This window comes from Leptidea sinapis, chromosome 4 (assembly GCF_905404315.1).
Source record: "Leptidea sinapis chromosome 4, ilLepSina1.1, whole genome shotgun sequence".
NCBI lineage: Eukaryota > Metazoa > Arthropoda > Insecta > Lepidoptera > Pieridae > Leptidea > Leptidea sinapis.
The window spans coordinates 7,546,528-7,558,779 of record NC_066268.1 but is presented as its reverse complement, the minus strand read 5'-3'; the positions used below and the strand labels follow the sequence as shown (position 1 = coordinate 7,558,779).

At 32.8% G+C, this 12,252-nt stretch overlaps 1 protein-coding gene across 1 annotated transcript in view; it reads left to right on the top strand.

Moving 5' to 3' along the window:
* The window catches only part of LOC126979752 (octopamine receptor 1-like), an 84,470-nt gene that overhangs the window by 62,742 nt on the left and 9,476 nt on the right, over positions 1-12,252 (top strand). The gene's annotated exons all lie outside the window — the stretch shown is intronic.

The window sequence follows — 12,252 nt, the reverse complement described above, 5'->3', positions numbered from 1 at the left end:
CCTAGTTTCTATTTGTAATTTATATTTTTGACTTTATTTTAATTACATATTTTATACTGTGTCTGTACTATGGATCAAGGGTCTGAAATAAAGTATTATTATTATTATATAAGTTTCCCTAAAGTTCCATTGAAATAAGATTTACTAAATTCACTCATAGTATTATATTAATGGGATTAATAAGCCTGCTTAATAAAAACCTCCTAAAAAGCAAAAGGTTCTGATGTTAATAGCCCCTGCCTGAGCTCTCAACATTAGAGAGCTTAGTGAACAATACCCTTTAGAAATGGAATATTCTAGATTATCAAAATTATTAGATAAACTCACAATAGCGGGCTTTATGGGATTAGATTAATGCTAGGATTTCAGAGTGTAACAAAAATATGGAGCTACAATCTCTGGCAGTAAATCTATTAATAAATAAAAATCTGGTTCCATTTGTCATTTAATATGTGACAGCCATTTTAATTGAAATTTGCACGATCGGAAAGTCCAGTATTTTGTCAGTCTGTAACAGATCAATAAAAAAAGCTGTTTTGGATAATTTTGTCAAAAGCCATTCTGAAAATCTTAGATAAATTATATGTCTAGATAAGCCTCTTCCTTTTAGAAAACCGATGAAAATAGGCTAGGTTTATTACTTTAGTGTGCGTACAAGCTACATCTTACACTTTGTGTTAGTGTGCGTTGTTCGACACAACATTGTTCAAAATAGAGGTTTACTGTCAAACTCAATTCTTTTCGTCCTTTTAACAGCTGTCACAGTATAAATGATGTAAGACTACAAGTATAAATGATGTAAGTTGTCAACATTTCTATAATTATTTTTATGTATAATATTTACTCTTTATGTACACAGTTGAGCTCAATCTGTTTGATTGATATGATGTTGATATTGGATCTCATATTATACAGGATGTCCCAAAGTTATGGGACATGAAGGGAAAGTACCTTAAATATCGTAGATAGGGTATTTTACTGAAAGAAGACTTTACGTTATTTTTAAAAGTAAGTAATTCTAAAAATTGCTTGGGTGTTTTTTTTTACATTTTAGTCGGTTCGATTCTCAGACGAGGCAAGTTATTTTAGAAAATCTTTCAATGCAGAAATACTAACTTTTAAAAATAACATAAAGTCTTCTTTCAGTAAAATACCCTATCTACCATATTTAAGGTACTTTCCCTTCATGTCCCATAACTTTGGGACAGCCTGTATATTATAATTAAAAAGATTTCGTTTAAATATTAATAAAAAAGTGACTACCCTTGCTTCGCTATGGTTCCAGGATAAACGACATGCGAATATCTTCAAAGAATCCTCCCACTGGTTTTACAGAAATCTCTCCAGATTTTCAATCATATGTCTAGCCTTTGCTTTACACACGGTAGCTATAACGTGTATTAATGTACATTACATTCCGGGATGTATAGCTTTAAATTATCTTAATGTATCACACACACAACAGGTAATATAATAAATCTTTCCTTTCATTCTGTTGGTATACGACCCGACATTGTATTGGGATTTTTACAGATTTATCGAAATATAAATGTATATTCCCGTATCACTCTGTATCTTAAGATATGAGAAGATGTTAGAAATTAGAATGTACTATAAAGCTTTCGTATGTGTTCTTCTGTTGAATGTTATGGAAAGATGTAATGAGATGTATCGTGCTATAATGTACATTTTTATATTATACCTGACGTGTGTGAAATGCTAAATCAAACGAAATCAGATATAATTGCTATATTAGGAATGTACTTTAAAGTTTCGTTTAATTATATGATATATATCAGCTTGGTTATAGACATTCTTTCAAAGAAAAATTTAAAGAAATATATATTATGACTGTTCATTGTCCGTACATTCATCAAAATTTAATATACGTTCACAAAAATCGTCACCTTTTTGGTCTAAATAGTGCTTTTCATTATTATAACACTAGAAATAAGGGATTGCATAGGATTGCATGATTGATTGGGAAATAACTAATTCTAGCAGAGTTCATACACACAAGCTACACAATAGCTTTAAGGGTAAATGTATAAACTTTTATATACATTTACCCTTAAAGCTATTGTAAATCCTATTACTCCACAGCTATCAATCATCAATATCTAAGTGATCGGACAGCCTGGGACTAGATTATTATTATTTTATAGCAATAGCAATGACAGTATAATATTGTATATTTTTATTACAAAGAGCGCAAAAAATGAATGCTGGGAGAGTTTCTTGCGCCGCTTCTTCTCTCTCAGAGTGCCATTGGTATCCGAAGCGTTAGTAGTATCTAGTATATTATAAATGACATCAAAAAGAATTCTAAAGGAATCAATTTTGAGAAAATGCCTTTTCTTACGTATCTTAGCGTTCCACGAAACGAAACAATGAAACCACAATTGCCCAAATGGATGGTAATGCTTAATCTCAAATTATTGGCGGTAGAATACTAAAGATGTGACTAAAGAATAAATGTAGAATATGAACGATTCGAACAATAACAAAGTGTGCTTGTGACAATATTCACTGGAAAATATCGAAGATCTCGGAAGTTTACAAACAGTTTGAGCTGAAGATATTTCAGTGAAATGCGGTTTTCTCATTGCATTTGCGGTCACTAGTAAATTGCGTTTACTCTTTTCAAATGGCTGAACTGGATTGGATATGCAGCTAGACCTTTCATTTTATTCTTCTACGTAATTCATTGAGGCAATTATGGTATGAAGATATTGCGTCTTAATATTTAGTACAGTTTACAAGTGGGCGGCTCCTTTGCACAGGATAACGGCTAGATTATGGGTACCACTACGGCGCTTATTTCTGTCGTGAAGCAGTAATGAGTAAACATTACTGTGTTTTGGTCTGAAGGGCGCCTTAGCTATTGAAAGTACTGGGCAAATGAGACTTAACATCTTATGTCTCAAGGTGACGAGTGCAATTGTATTTTCGCTCAGAATTTTTGTGTTTTTCAAGAATCCTGAGCGGCACTGCATTGTGATGGGCAGGGCGTATCAATTAGCATCAGTTGAACGTCCTGCTCGTCTCGTCCCTTATTTTTATTAAAAAACATTGATGTTAGAAATACTATACTTTTAAAAGTCGCAACGAAGATCGATCCTTGTCCTAAGGTATTTATAGAGGGGGAGCGATGGCTAGTCCATTTGCAATTTCGTTAACTCCATAGGGTAACAGGTTGATGAAAATGTTAAATATTGTTATTAACCATTGTTATTATACAAATTAAATGCTATTATTTTATTTTCTTTTTATATTTTATTGGAAAACTTACAGTTATACAATAACTTAATTACTAAATATTTTACAGTGAGAACGTTTTTGTATATTGAATCTAATTAGAAATAATAAAAATACACATTTATATCAAACTAACTGACCCAGCAAACGTTGTATTGCTATATAAAGTATTAAAAAAAAATTTGGGTTGTAAAAATTAGATGCCACCGATTCTCAGACCTACCAAATTTATCATACTACAATTATTATAAGCATTGATCAATTGCCATCTTGCAACCCTATAGCGGATTTGTGGATGGAACAGAATAATATTAAAATCATGATACAAAAATAGGGGTTGATCGTAGAGGGTTGAAAATTGAGGGTTATATGTATTTTTTAATGCTGTATCATAAAAAAATAATTTAGGGGTGTAAAACGCTTAACATTCAGGGGGATGAAAAATAGATAATAGCCGATTCTCAGACCTACTGAATGAATATAATGAATATAAAATTTGGTAAAAATCAGTAAAGCTAACATTGTGACACGAGAATTTTATATATAAGATTATATATATAGGTACGTTTTCTATATTAAATATATATTGTGTAGAAGGGGTTGGTAATTTAAACGCACTTAATTGAAATATCTGTTTTTTACAGTATCCACTAATAATTATTATTATATTTTATACAATTTTGGCAGCGTTACCTCTTACGGCCTTTCCCAATATACTGTCTAGAGATAGAGACAAATTATTACATTCTACTGTCAGTAATTAGCTGTCAATAATCTGAAGCTGTCCCGATATACCCGATAAGTCATTCTTATCGCATTATATTGGGACGCGTGAATTGCAATTTCCATATAAACTTCTATTGCTGGTAAGCTATACGTCGTCCCATTGACAGGCAGCGTGTACGGATAAGGTGAGTCACCGTCGATAAGTTTATTGGGACAGAAAAGTTACCGAGAGTTAAGATTTTTATCTCAAGTAAGAGATAGACTGAATATTGGGAACGGCCGTTAGAATTCACGTTATGGCACCACCGTCTACCGTGATGATGCTACAAACTGTTTAACCTTATGTGGAACTACAGCGGTGCCAACTAACTTACACGAATAAAGTTAAATAAAGATCTAAATATTATATGCTGTTATACTTACTTCTAACTAAAGCGATAATTATATGAAATAGTATTTAAATATTAACAGTAGTTAAATGAATTTAGTTATTAATTGCGATATCTTATGACAGTTTATGGCGTTGGTAACACATCAAGCTAACATAATATGTTTATTTGTTTTTTTTACATAGGTTTGCATGTAGAAAGGACTTTATAGTGCATATTTTTTAAAGATTTTTTTATTTATATGGACTGTTAGGGATTTATTTAATATTATTTATTGTGAGTAGGTAGTATTTGATTTAATAGAATTTATGTATGAATTAAATAGGCCAAATTCAGGAAGGTCTTCGTTATATCGAGTGAGATGCTCTTAAGAAGAATGAGTTTTGGTTGTCATTTGTCACACAATATGTAAAATTTAGGATAACTTGCGTAAAATCTGTAGATGCTTAAATATTGTTCTAGAGAAGATATGGAGCATCGGTATGATATTGTACAATTTTGTTAAGAATATTTAAGTAATTATTATTTTATTTATTTATTTTTATTTTCATGAAAATAGCCTTCGAGACAACCAGGACGTTCATCTGATGGTAATTGATACGCCCTGCCCATTACAATGCAGTGCCGCTCAGGATTCGTAAAAAGCCCAAAACTTTTGAGCGGCAGTGGCACTACAATTGCGCTCGTCACCATGAGACACAAAGATGTTAAGTCTCATTTGCCCAGTAATTTCACTAGCTACAGCGCCCTTCAAACCGAAACACAGTAAAGCTTACACATTACTGCTTCACGGCAGAAATAGGCACCGTTGTAGTACCCCTAATCTAGCCGGCATCCTGTGCAAAGGAGCCTCCCACTGGTTCGTTGAAGCTACTTTGCGTCTCTCATGGAGTGGTAATATGATATATTAATACATTATGATTCCTCTTACATCTTCTGTCCTAATCAATGTGGTATTTAACAAACCTGAATTAGATTGTTTCTTATCTGTTAATAAGTTGGTAAATCTAAATAGGTTGGTACTGGAAGTGTGATGACTGATGGCCAATCATTTAATATTAATATGAATGGTGGACGTGAACAACAGCGTAAAAATGGTGTATTTCAGTGTACGGAAACTCTTCTACAACCTGCTATAACACTAAAAATATTACATTTCGTTGGTAGGTAAGTCTTTTCTTAAATAAATGAAATTTCCTCAGAAGTTTGGAAGTCGTCAAAAAGTTTTAAACTTCCTTTAAGCAAGCGGCCCCACGAGTATTACGGTTCTTAAATAAGGTTCATCTTAAAGTTAATAAAATTTGTCTAATATTTTAACTTTTTAAGAGATAATTTTCATACTCCTGCAATTTGAACTACAAGTGCAAAATGTACCTCAGACGCGCCGAAAAGTGCACGCAATGTAATTCGAACTTGTTGTTTTAGTCGTAAACGATAAAATGGGTCCTCATTATTCATTCATTTAAGTTCTTGTAACCCCTAGCTGGGGCAGATCCACAGTAAATCTCCATCGCGATTGGTCCTGAGCATCTCTTTTGATTTCACTCTAGGTCTTTCCGATGTGTTTCACTTCGTTAAAAACATTCCGCCACCAAGTTTGCTTTGGAGTAAAACTTCTTTAGGCGCGACTCTGGGGTAACTTAGAATTTTTTTCTGACGGAAGTAACGCTCAGTATAAAAGTCAATTGAAACAATTTTTAAGCCGTTACAATTTTATGGATTAAAAAAAAAACATTTCAATATGCTCAGTAATATTTTTTTTTTAAATCTCCAAGTGTATAATTTGATTATTTATTACTAGTTTTATAATAAATAATAAATAACTTTACAGTCTGACATTTGCGACATTGCTTTTGGTTTCTTCGCCCATTATTAGCACAGGCAAAGGGTTCGAGCCCATACAGCCATATTTGTTAATATTCAATAACAACGTCATATTGATATTATGTGCTACCTTTAATTACTTCTTATCAATTCTTTTATTTAATGAGTGAAAATTAAAAATGTGCGAATGGTATTAATTAATTAAAAATAGAATATTAAATGAAAATAATAATCAGTCAAATAAAATGGCAAAATCCCAAGAACATATTACTCTTTCATCAATAAATAAGAATAAAAGAGAAAATCAAGAACCTGATCTGACTTGACCTGTGAAAAGTTTATTGTCTGATGAATAATAATATCAAAATATAACATTATATCATTCTTTGTAAAATATATAAAATCTCACTTGATAAAATAATATTAATTATAGTATATATTACTAAAGGCATTTTTTATTATAGGTAGAGAAAATGCTATGCAAAACATTGCTGAAAGATGAAGTTATATCGTCAGCGTTTCCGAGAAAAAAAAATATCTAACAATGCTCCTAGCTCTTAATTAATATGTGAGTGCTTAGTTGGTAATACGGCTTTATTTAATGTAAATTTATATACTATTTATCTGTTAATTATTCCCAAAGTTAATTATTATAAAGTTTTACTTCAATCGCGCGTAAAGGTTACACGCACATGCTTTGGACCGCCACGTTGCGTTTTCTTTGAAAGTTCCAGTCTAGGGCTTGCCTCAGTAGATGGTTGGGATCCCTCCGGAGTGTGTGGCCTATCCAGCTCCATTTGCGGCATTTTATCTGTTGGGTGATTGTGACTTCGTGACAGCGTTTCCAAAGATTATCGTTAGAAATTTTGTCAGGCCAATGAATACCGAGTATATTTGGTTAGAGATGGACTTGGTGACCTCCCACGTCTCACACAATACGGTCTTTACGATGGACCGAAATATCTCAATATTGAACAATAAAATTATTAGCTTGAGGGCCTTCATTCTATTCTAATCTGGGGTATCATTAAGAAAGACATTTATGTTTAATAGTAACCTTTATTACCACACTTTTGTTTTGTACATTTTCTGGGATCATGATGTAATGGTTATTAGAAAATAGGGTGTTTTAATGTTGGCAATAAGCTAACTGTTTCAGAATCTTTAATAGAGAGTTTAAAGCATGGGTTTAGATAAAACAATAATATACATTGCAAAAGACTTACTAAATCGACTAAACCCAGTAGGTAGGCATAACAAGTTTATGTTTGTTAGTCTAGTTCGGTTTTTATGAAAAGTAAAATTAACTTTGTACTTCATAACATTTCACATTCACAAATAGAAAGGATTGGAATATAAAAATAATAAATGATGATCTGTAACAATAACCAAATTTGATGTGATTGATTTCTGAAACAAGAAAGGAAATTAAATACTTCATCGAGGAGTCATTTCCTAAACAAGTAATTTTTGAAAGGGATCGAAGTTGTTTATGTTATGGTAGCGCTTGATTTAAATTTCCCGCTTTTTGGTGTTACAATTTCGTAATTAAGGCGACACTAAATGCCAGCGACCCTAAGCGATATGAGTTCACCGCTGCCGGCCCGCCATCTATGTAACAAAGCCAATATTTTCAAAATTCTTGCGTGGAAAGCAGTTTATATGCTTACAATCCACGTTATTTACTACTAATCTGAATAAATGAACCTACACAAAAAAGTACAAGCTATAACAATAACTTTTATGAGAGAAGTACCAAAAAAATGCGTCACGCCATGCCAAAAAACTTGTTTAACTTCAAAGAAAAGTGGAAGTTCAAAAAGACTCGGCAATGTTAAGTATAACCAACAACAAGCATTAGCAACCTACAAATAAGACTTAAGGATATGTGTAACAGGATTAAGTAGTGTTCATAGCTCGAAATGCTATACTTTCACCGCAAAACTTGTCTAAAAACACCATGTTTGCGTGCTTTCTGCTTTCTCTTTGCCTTAAGTAACCTCAGGCAGTGAGATATTTTGGACACAATGCACTGCGTAGAAATTATTGAACACTCCTTCCGGTTCTGTATTGTGAGTTGTGGCCATGACATGTGACTGAAAAATGTACGAGTGGATACTACTGTTATTCATAAGCAGTGCCAAGCAAATATTCTAGAGGCCCATTGAATCACGAGGTGATACTACTTCTATAACCTTTAAAAATGACCACAAAGCTTTACTAGGAAGTCCATTTACACTAATTTGTGATTTTTCTCTATCTTAATAATAAAACTTGGACTCGGAGTTTACTTACACTATTATCTTTTTTTAAATACTTAGATAATTTATACGTCTAGATAGAGTCTCTTGCTGTTAGAGAACCGATAAAAAAAGGCCAGGTTTAATACTTTACTGTGCGTGACAAGCTACGTCTTACACTCGCAATTTGAATCACTTTGTGTCATTGTGCGTGAATTGCTCAAAATAGAGGTTCACTTTAAAGTCATTTTTATTCGACGTTTTCACAGCTGTCATTAAATATAAAAACGGAGAGTTAACTAATATTTGTGTTCAATATTGCCACTTAAACTATCCATTAAAGTTGTTATAAAACTTATAAAATATTTGTATGCGTGGGTGACCCAAAGCGTGTGACGTAAGCTTACCCAAGGTTTACCCATATCATTGTGAGCAGAAAAAATAATCATAAAATTTTCCCATTACCGACGAACGCAACACAAATCAAAAAGTTTGGAATTTATCACACAACTCTGCGGTGCTAAGTGTTTAATTGAATAAATATTATTTAATTACCACACTGCTTATATACAAATATTATAAAAAGGTCAAATTTGAGAGGTTGCAGGGGGTTATCTCTGGATGTACTGAACGCATTTTGAAAATTATGTTACCTAAAAAAGCCATAATATTTGTGAATGATCGGATATAAATTAATCTGAAAAAGAAAATATTGAATTAGACGTTATTTTGCGGAATCCCATAATTATCCAAATTTCTTAACATATCTTGAGTGTGAATTTCGGTAATATTTGTCTTAAATCATTTCGACACGTGTTTTGCCGCCTCTATTCGCCACGTGTTGAACTGGTCTCGTGCCAGACTTTTGCGAGTAAACATCTACTGAGGATGCCTCGTGTAGAGGCGAAACACGTTTTGAATTAATAATAATCTTTAGAAAGTAAAAGTAATCGTTATTTAAAGTAGATAATCTTTATTTCAACAAGAAATCAACCATTAAACAGCTTCTTAATCTATACAATAAACTAAACACAATATAAGTAATTATTATTCAAAGTTAACTTTCATTATTATAGGATACTAAGTGGCTGTCATTTTACTTACTAACCCTATCCTTTCGTACTAATAAATATTGTATCACGATATGATAGTATTCCTGGCCTCTACTTAGTCAGCTTTAAGTGCGTATGAAATTAATTAACTTATACAAACTAGGTACTAGATTGTGTTCAAATTCGATCAAGTATGTTGATAGAAGAAGAAGAAAGAATTAGGATTTTTCGTTTATTTTGTATTTGCTAAGTAAGTCGAATAAAACGGTCGAACGAAAACATTTCTCACGAACGCTGCCTTAACGATGAGAGATATAACAATTTGATAGTTATGTATGTATATTGTATGTGACAGCGATGGAACACCAACTTATATGGTTACTGGTAAATGTGGACGAAGTCGTATATTAAAAAACTCGGCTTAAGGCTTCTTAAGACTTCTACCCACTACGACTTATTTTTATGGATTGGAAATAGACTAATCATTTTATATAAAGTAAACGAAAATAAATATTGTAAAAATTTTCGTTGAAATTCTGTTAGTACCACATTGGGAATTGAGCGACTGCATATAAATTTATAAAAAAATGGAAGACAACCGAGTTTCTTGCGCTCGTTTTTCTCAGGCCTTAGGAATAAATTCTCGAATAGGTGGTATCCTATTTTGAATTAAAAATTTTAAATTTTGTATTCAGACATTATTTTTAGTAATTATTTCTTTCACTGCTTTGATTGCTATTATGTTTAATACTACATGGTAGATAGATATTTTTCTATGATAAAGGAAAAAAGAAAATATTTCCTAGTGCATATTAGTAGCACGGTTCACAAATATTCGACTTACATCAAGCGGAGAATAGTTTCAAGATAAACACAAAATTAAGTCCCATAATATCTACTTTGAACAATTCCATCACAGCAATTCAGTTCTTTATCTCCCTTCATATTAATACCAAAGGAATATTTAACACAGATTAGCGCGAAAATGAAAAAAATATAATGAATATTCATATTAGAATGGAATGGTTCCGAATTTAAACGTAATTTTACTAACAAGTGACGACGCGCTGCTCCCTCGCGTATCTCCTACCCGTGTATGCATGCCTGGTGACAATTTAGGACAAATGCTCTGAATACAATGTAAACGAACCAATTTGTTCAAAATGGCCATTGTTGGAATGTTCTAGCGAACAAACCTCATTTTCAATGTAAGTCTTTGGGAAATCTTTGAGCCTGAATAGCTTTTGATCCCAACAACTTAAAACCTTAACCTTAAACTCAACAAGTTTAAGCTATTCACATCAAGACCTTTTAAACGATGGGGGGCCTGTAATATGGCTACTGAAGAATAAAATTTCCAAGGCGTCTGTGTACTTTATATATATATAAAACAAAGTTGGTTTAGTTACACCATTTATAACTCAAGAACGGCTAGACCATTTTTTATGTTGTTTGATTTTTTAGGTTTCTCTTAGTCCGGAATAGGATAATAAGTAATAAAATATCAATAAAATCACAAAAAAATATTATTATAAAATCATTTATTTTCTCATACATTTAGTATGGATTGACATTTTCATGACATCTTGAGAATAGAAAGAATTCAATGAAGTTTTTTGTTAGTTTCACGCTACATGAGTAATAAAATACAACTGACAGTGCACGTCATGTTATTCAAGTTGACTGGTGGGTGCAATGACGTTCTTATGTGTAGAATGTCACTGGGTGGGTGTGTTTGTTTTGAGTTTCTATAAGCTTATTGCGCCATCGTTCCCGACATAGACGTAATGCAACTAGGATTCGAAACATTGCGAATTGGACTGACGAAGAACAAGAAATTGCAGGTAAAAAGCACCGCGTACTAATGGGCTCGACGTTGTGTTTCTGGATCACAAGAGCAAAGCGAGGCAGCCAGTAAACCTCAGAGATCAACTACTAGATAATTTTCGACGCACAAGAAGAAATTTATGAAGTACTGACTTGAATCGAACAGCGTTTCGATACGATTGCAGTACTGATTACTGCTTGCATACTAGCGTTCACATTATGTCAATGGACGTTGTTTGCAAGTTTTTTCCGGAGAAACGCCAGGATTGTGCTGCCTTAGTGGGAAACTACCGAATCAAGACATATTCTAGCAAACACTCAAAAATACAATGTTTGTTTCCAAATGTCCTCATTTGGGGCAGGCATTATCTAAGAACGACGATTTAATCCGACATTAAGGGTATTAATTTATTTATACTCTTACACACAATACAGTAGAAGAATAACATACCTACTATACTCATTCCTATGTATTATGTATGCTAATTCTGAAAATAAGTGTTTACAAATCAGTAATACGGACTTTGCTTTTGATTTTGTAGATACAAGGACAGATTCGCCTCCGAATTGGATCATTGCAATCTCTCAAAGATGCACACCATAAATTTTAACAATAATATTTCATGCAATGATAATAGCAATTCTTCATAATCTGCAGCAACTACTTCATGAACATTTTGCTTGTCGAGTTAGCCCGCAAATCTTTAATTTCCGATCCGTCTTGCATTCGCCATGTCCATTAACAAATCTCAAGGCCAATTCTTGAAAGTTTGTGGTCTGAATCTAGAATATAGTCACTCATCACTATATCTCCATAAGGCGTAGAGACTTGAAATTTGGTAGGAATATTCCTTTCGTCGAGTAGAGGTCAGCTAAGAACGGATTTTACGAAATTCCATCGGCGAGAGTTTTTTTTAAAAGAACAACGTCTGTCGG